This window comes from Cyrtonyx montezumae, unplaced genomic scaffold (genome assembly GCF_038088225.1).
Source record: "Cyrtonyx montezumae isolate F1298 unplaced genomic scaffold, pur_monq_1.0 scaffold_2, whole genome shotgun sequence".
Classification (NCBI taxonomy): Eukaryota; Metazoa; Chordata; class Aves; order Galliformes; family Odontophoridae; genus Cyrtonyx; species Cyrtonyx montezumae.
This window is the reverse complement of record NW_027071936.1, coordinates 27,922,699-27,928,710: the sequence shown is the minus strand read 5'-3', so window position 1 is coordinate 27,928,710 and position 6,012 is coordinate 27,922,699.

Here is a 6,012-nt window from a genome sequence, read left to right as displayed (position 1 = left end):
GGGCGATGCGGGAAAGCCCGCCCCCGGCGGCGGCCGTCCCTCCGCGCGGCACCGCCCTGCTGCTGGCCTGCCCTGGGGACGCCCCGGCCGCGAGGACGGCTCTCGCTACGACGCCGCGCTCTGCAGGAACGCCCGCAGAAGGCTTGAGCAGAAAGCAAGCGCGCTGAGCCCGCACTCAGCTGATAAAGACACCCGGAGGTCCCTTCTGCTGGAATCACTAAGGTCTGAAAGACCGCTAAGATCACCCCCGCTGCCAGACTGCAACTCTATGCGTTCCACTTCCAAATCACGCAAGACACGCACGTGCACCAGCTGAAAATGGAGGTTCAAAAAATATATTAAAAAATAGGCACCAGAAATACTAAATCTGTGAGCTGTTCTTAAAGTCTGTGTTCTGGCACAAACTTCCCTCTTGATTGCATAAAGGACTCAATTTCACTTTGCAGATCAGAAAAGCTCTTCAGCATTTCCCCCCGGTATACTAGCACAAGAGGAACACTTGGCAACACACTGCACCCTCCCACATGCTGGGGCTGGGCTGGGTCACCCAGCAGAGCACAGCTGCTGCCATGCTGATGTGGCAGCATGGGGTGGCCACACTGTGAGATGTGCCGAGCTGCATGCAGCCTGTGAGCTATGGGTTGAATGTGCCTGCCCTAAAACTTGTGTTCCAGACCCTTCACCAGCTTCCTTGCCCTTCTCTGGGTGTGCTTCAGGGCCTCAATGAGTTGCCACTTCATAGGCATTTCCTGTGTGGGACCCCAGATGCCTTTGGGACAGAATGTCCTAAGACCTGATACCCACTGGGCAGCAAAGTACGGGGATCTTTCTGACCTGCAGTCACTGTTTGTGGGCCCCTGAAACGAAAGGAGAGGAAGAACGACATTGCAGTCCCTTTCCTTCATTCCCCTTGAGTTTCTTCACCTTGGTCTGGGCTTGAAGAACCATTCTTCCTTCGGGAGGACTCATTAGCTCATACTTTGATGCAGGGTGGCCTCTAGTGTCTCTCTGTAACTCGTGTTTTGGCATTTCTTGCTCAAAAGATCTTCCTATAGGACACTACAGATGACATAGTTCGCATATGCAACTGGCTGAGAAAGACACATGAGTTGGAGGAGAAGGCAAACCCACTTGTGGGACTAATTTTGCTCGAGGATGTAGTTCTAGAGGGTCACCCCTGCATTGTGTGGGGTCTCAAAGCAGTTTTGGGCGACCTGTAGAAGGGGAGGTCCTGGTGCAGAGCAGAAGCTTTTCAGTACACTGTAGACAGCTCTTGTTGTGTTGTGGGAGGTTCTAGTGTAGTCCTTGGGGTCCCAGAAGAAATTTTTGAGTCCTGGTACAGTGGAGGTGCAAGCTAAGCAATCTCAGTATGCAGCTGGGGGACCCAGTGCAGGGACATACATCACAGAACAGAGAGGAGCCACTGGGAGGAACTCTGGGGGAGCCACGAAGTTATGGATAAAGCTTATGGACCCAGAGGCCTCTGTACAAGCAGCAACAAAATGCATTCAACACTTGGATCTGCATCTATATCCTGTTGAGACTCACAAACCACACTGCAGCTGCATCTTGGCATGATCAATCTCAACCAGATCCTCCAGCAGATCTTCCTCTGGGGTCTCCTCCTTGATCCCATCCAACTCCCATGCTAAATCAGGTTCCACAGAAAAGCAGGTGGCTTTTGAGTATCTTCAGAGGAGAATTCACAGCCTGTCTGGGCAGCTTGTTTGAGTGCTCTGTCAGCTTCAGAGTAGATGTTTTTCCCTAATGTTCAACTGAAACATCCTGTACTCCAGTTTGTGCCTGCTGCCCATTGTTCTGCTGATGGACACCACCAAGAACAGCCTGGCTCCATTCACACAACTCCCACCCAATTAGATACTTATAAACATTGATAATATCCCCCTCAGCCTCCTCTTCTGCAAGCTGAACAGTCCCAGGTTTCTCAGCCTTTCCTCATAAAGGAGATGATCCAGGCCTTGTTCATATTTGTGGCCCTTTGCTGGACTCTAGGAGATCCTAGGAGATCCTTGTTTTCTCTTGAACTGAGGAGCCAAGAACTGGACGCAGTACTCCAGATGCAGCCTCCTCAGGGCAGAGGAGAGGGGGAAGATCACCTCCCTCAACCTGCTGCCTACTGTTTCTCTAATGTAGCTCAGAATCCCATTGGTCATCTTGGCCAAGGAGCACATGGCTGGCTCATGGCCAACCTGTTGTCCACCAGGACACCAGGTCCTTTCCCTGCAGGGCTCCTCTCCAGTAGGTCAGACCCAGGCCTCTATGGGTGCTTGTGGTTATTCCCTAGGCGCAGGACCCTGCAACTGCCCTTGTTGAACCTCATGTGGTTCCTCTCTGACCAACTCTCCAGCTCGACCAGGTCTAGTCTACAATGCAATCCAGACAAAACAAACCTGAGTCCGGTGAAATGAAATCTAATCCTACCGTTTGCTTCAAGTGCAGAACAATTCTGCAATATCCAAACAATATCTTATTAAATTGAAGATGTGAATATAACATCTTAAATCTGTAGATATTTGCATAATTAACACACTTGATAATTACTAAGTTAGTATGCAGTTAATTGCTCAATTAATTGTTACAAAATCTATTTGGAAATTGAAGAAACCTTATGAGTTGCAATGATATGACTGAAGAGCAGATAAAAGGAAAAGAAAGTAAATGAAATTACATTTTAATTGAATTAATCTCCATCCTTTATAAGACAGAAGTGGGTGATTTCTATCATACTATTATGAGTACTTCTCTGCCATTCAGATTTCTAACCCATTAGCCCTGATGCTCTGAGTCCTTGCACAGTAGCTTCATTGGATCCAGAGACTGTTAGCCTCACTTCAGGACCATTCTATAAATTTACATACATAAACAGGGACACTTCAAAGCTTATCACTTCAATAACAGGTTACCGGGAAGTAGCTTTCTATGAACAGTCCTGTGAACATCAGAAAGACCAGCACTGCAGTCAAGCTTATCAAGGCAGCAAGCCTGCCGGCAGCACGGGAAAAGCAACACCTTAGAAGAAACCAGAAAGTTCTGATGTTCACTTTCTTTGACCACCTTAAAGCATAGCCTTTACTTTTCACATTACTTTTCAGTTCTCCCTCTTCTCAGCTATACTTTCCAGCACACCAGCAGGTCTTTTCCAACTGCACTTGAAGTGAGGGAGAATAACTGCAATTTAACAATGAGCACTTTCAGATGCGTATTTATTTTCAGTGAACAGTCTGTTCCTCCCTCAGTAACTCTGAACACACCTACTAGATTACTTTCCACTCTTTGCCACTGCCTTGTGATGAGTAGTTCCTTGTCACTTGCACTTTCTTGGTAGTCATGAACATTCAGCAGTATGCAATGTTGATTACTGGTATTGTAAACAGTAAAATAACTCCTTTCATTCTTTCTCCCCCATTTTCCTCAGGTTCTTTTTACAATTATACATTATAATTATACAGCATGACAATATAGCCAGTTACAGCCCTAGCAAAGACTAATTTTTATGCTTTCCATATATTAAACTTACAATTGGGATATGGTTTTGATTTTTCTTTTTGCAGTCAGATTTGCTATCACATAGCTAGCTTTTATGACACAGTCTGAGGTTTTTTTTTTTTTAATATATATTTTGTTGAGATTTTTTTTTTCCCCACAGTGTTGCCATTCTGTCTTTACAAGGTATTCCTTGATGGGCATCAAACTTGGCAGTGAATTTCTGCATACAATGCCACATCAAATTGTAACCCTTGAAAACTGGTGTGATTTCCTTGCAAATTAAGCATGGTGCCCTTTTATTGGTCAGCACTGCACTCTACCCATGACCAGGGGCCAGGCCCCACAGTGGGGTGGGGGGTTGGGAAATGCAGCTGTTGTCATGATAGCACAGGGTTGCTGGGGTGCAGGTTGGACACACCAGGACTAAAACATCCTAGGGGACCATATGAATAAAGTATGGGAACTCAAACAGTAGAGATTACTGTGTTGCCTTCGTGCAGACCTAGCATGCCTGGCATGTGGGAGAGGCAGAGAGAAGGAAAAACAACAAGAAATGGAATCAGAAGAGGTTGAGCTCTCACTCGCCACCTCCCAGAGGCTATTTCAGAGCAATGGCTCCATTGGCAGGTGAAACCCACAGGGTTTTCTGCACCCAGGGAACTCACAGTGTGTGTTGGATGAGCCTGAGCCTTAAAAATGACATTCTGCATGTTACAGGTCTTTATCATGAGTTTGGTTCACTGAAGGGCCTCCAGTTGCCCTTCTGCGCCTAGCAGCTGTCTCTCAAATGCCTTGCGGTTCAGTGCAAGTTCCTCCAAACTCAGTGTGGCCAGCACACCTCTGATTGCTTTTATTTCCCACTCAGGGATCTCCAAGTGCCTTTCTCTTCAGCCTCAGGGTTCCCAAAGCATTTCCCTGTGCTAAACAATGATGCGTCATTCATTTGTTTTGTTCTGAGCAGGGACTTCCACCTGCCATTCACTGCACCCCAAGCATTTCTGAAGTCCTTGTCTGCTCAACTAGGACTCCTAGGTTCACTTTGGTGCACCAGTGGCCTCCAAAGTCCTTTTTATTTATCCAACCTAGGGGCTTTACAGCATCTTTCTGGTGGTGATCCAGGTGTCATTGTGTTTGATCATCTGGATGAGGGAGTTGAATGTGCCCTCACAACCCTAGGAGATAATTCCTCATATACTGTGTTGAGTTTTGAGCTCCTTACTACAAGAAACTCATTGAGGCCCTGAAACACACCCAGAGAAGGGCAAGGAAGCTGGTGAAGGGTCTGGAACACAAGTTTTAGGGCAGGCACATTCAACCCATAGCTCACAGGCTGCATGCAGCTCGGCACATCTCACAGTGTGGCCACCCATGCTGCCACATCAGCATGGCAGCAGCTGTGCTCTGCTGGGTGACCCAGCCCAGCCCCAGCATGTGGGAGGGTGCAGTGCATTGCTGAGTCTTCCTCTTGTGCTAGTAGCACGCACTCAGCTGCATTGAAGCCTGCATGTATTACAAGTGGCATGTGCTTGCGTTGCTTGTTGACCAAAACACAGTGATTTCTGACACTAATACTTCAGCCTGCCTAATGCTTTTACAAAAGAAAATGGATCCCAAAAAGCAGAAGTCATGGATGAAGAAAGATTGTTCACAATAATTGATTGATGAGCACTTTTGTGTCAAGACAAATAATAAATATGGCACTATGCTGAATTTGCAAGGAAATGATGTCTGTTTTCAAAAATTATAGATAGAAATGTCATTGTATGCAGAAAATTACAGCTAAATTCAATGAATATCAAGGAATGCCTCGTAAAGACTTAAAGGCAAAACAAAAAAAGTCTGTTATCCCAACAAAAGCTTTTTATTAACATTAAACATGAAAAACTATTATATTGGCTAACTATGCTGACTGCAAAAATTTCATAACCATTTCCCAATGGTGAATTTGTTCAGCAATGCATGGAAAGCAGGGCAGATATCATGTGTCCTGATTTAAAAAAAAAACAAACATTTTTCTAAAATCAGTTTGTCTCACCACACTACAGCCAGGTGAACTGAAGAAACAGGGACATCTTTTTCTTTAAAAAAAAAGAGTAAAGCTGCCAACTTCAATTTCTGTGCTTTGACAATAGATGAAAATACTGATGTTACAGATAGAGCTCATCTTGCCATTTTCATCAGAGGTATAGATAAATGCAGTTATCACTAAAGAAATGGCTTCTTCTTAGGCACCACTGATGGACAGCAAAAATATCTAGATTTGTATAAACAGCAAAAAACACATTAATGAGTTTTCTTTAACCTTTGTCAGCATATCTGGTATAGCTACTGATGGTGCCCCCATGATGGTTGGTAAAAAAAAAAAAAGGGCCTACAACAACATTATTAGAAGATAATGCAGTTATTACTGGTAACTCACAAATATGCAGCTGTGCTTTTTGTTTTGAGACAGCAATTTCATAATAGGTTTAAAGATTTCAAGAAAAATCAATTTTTTTTTTGTTT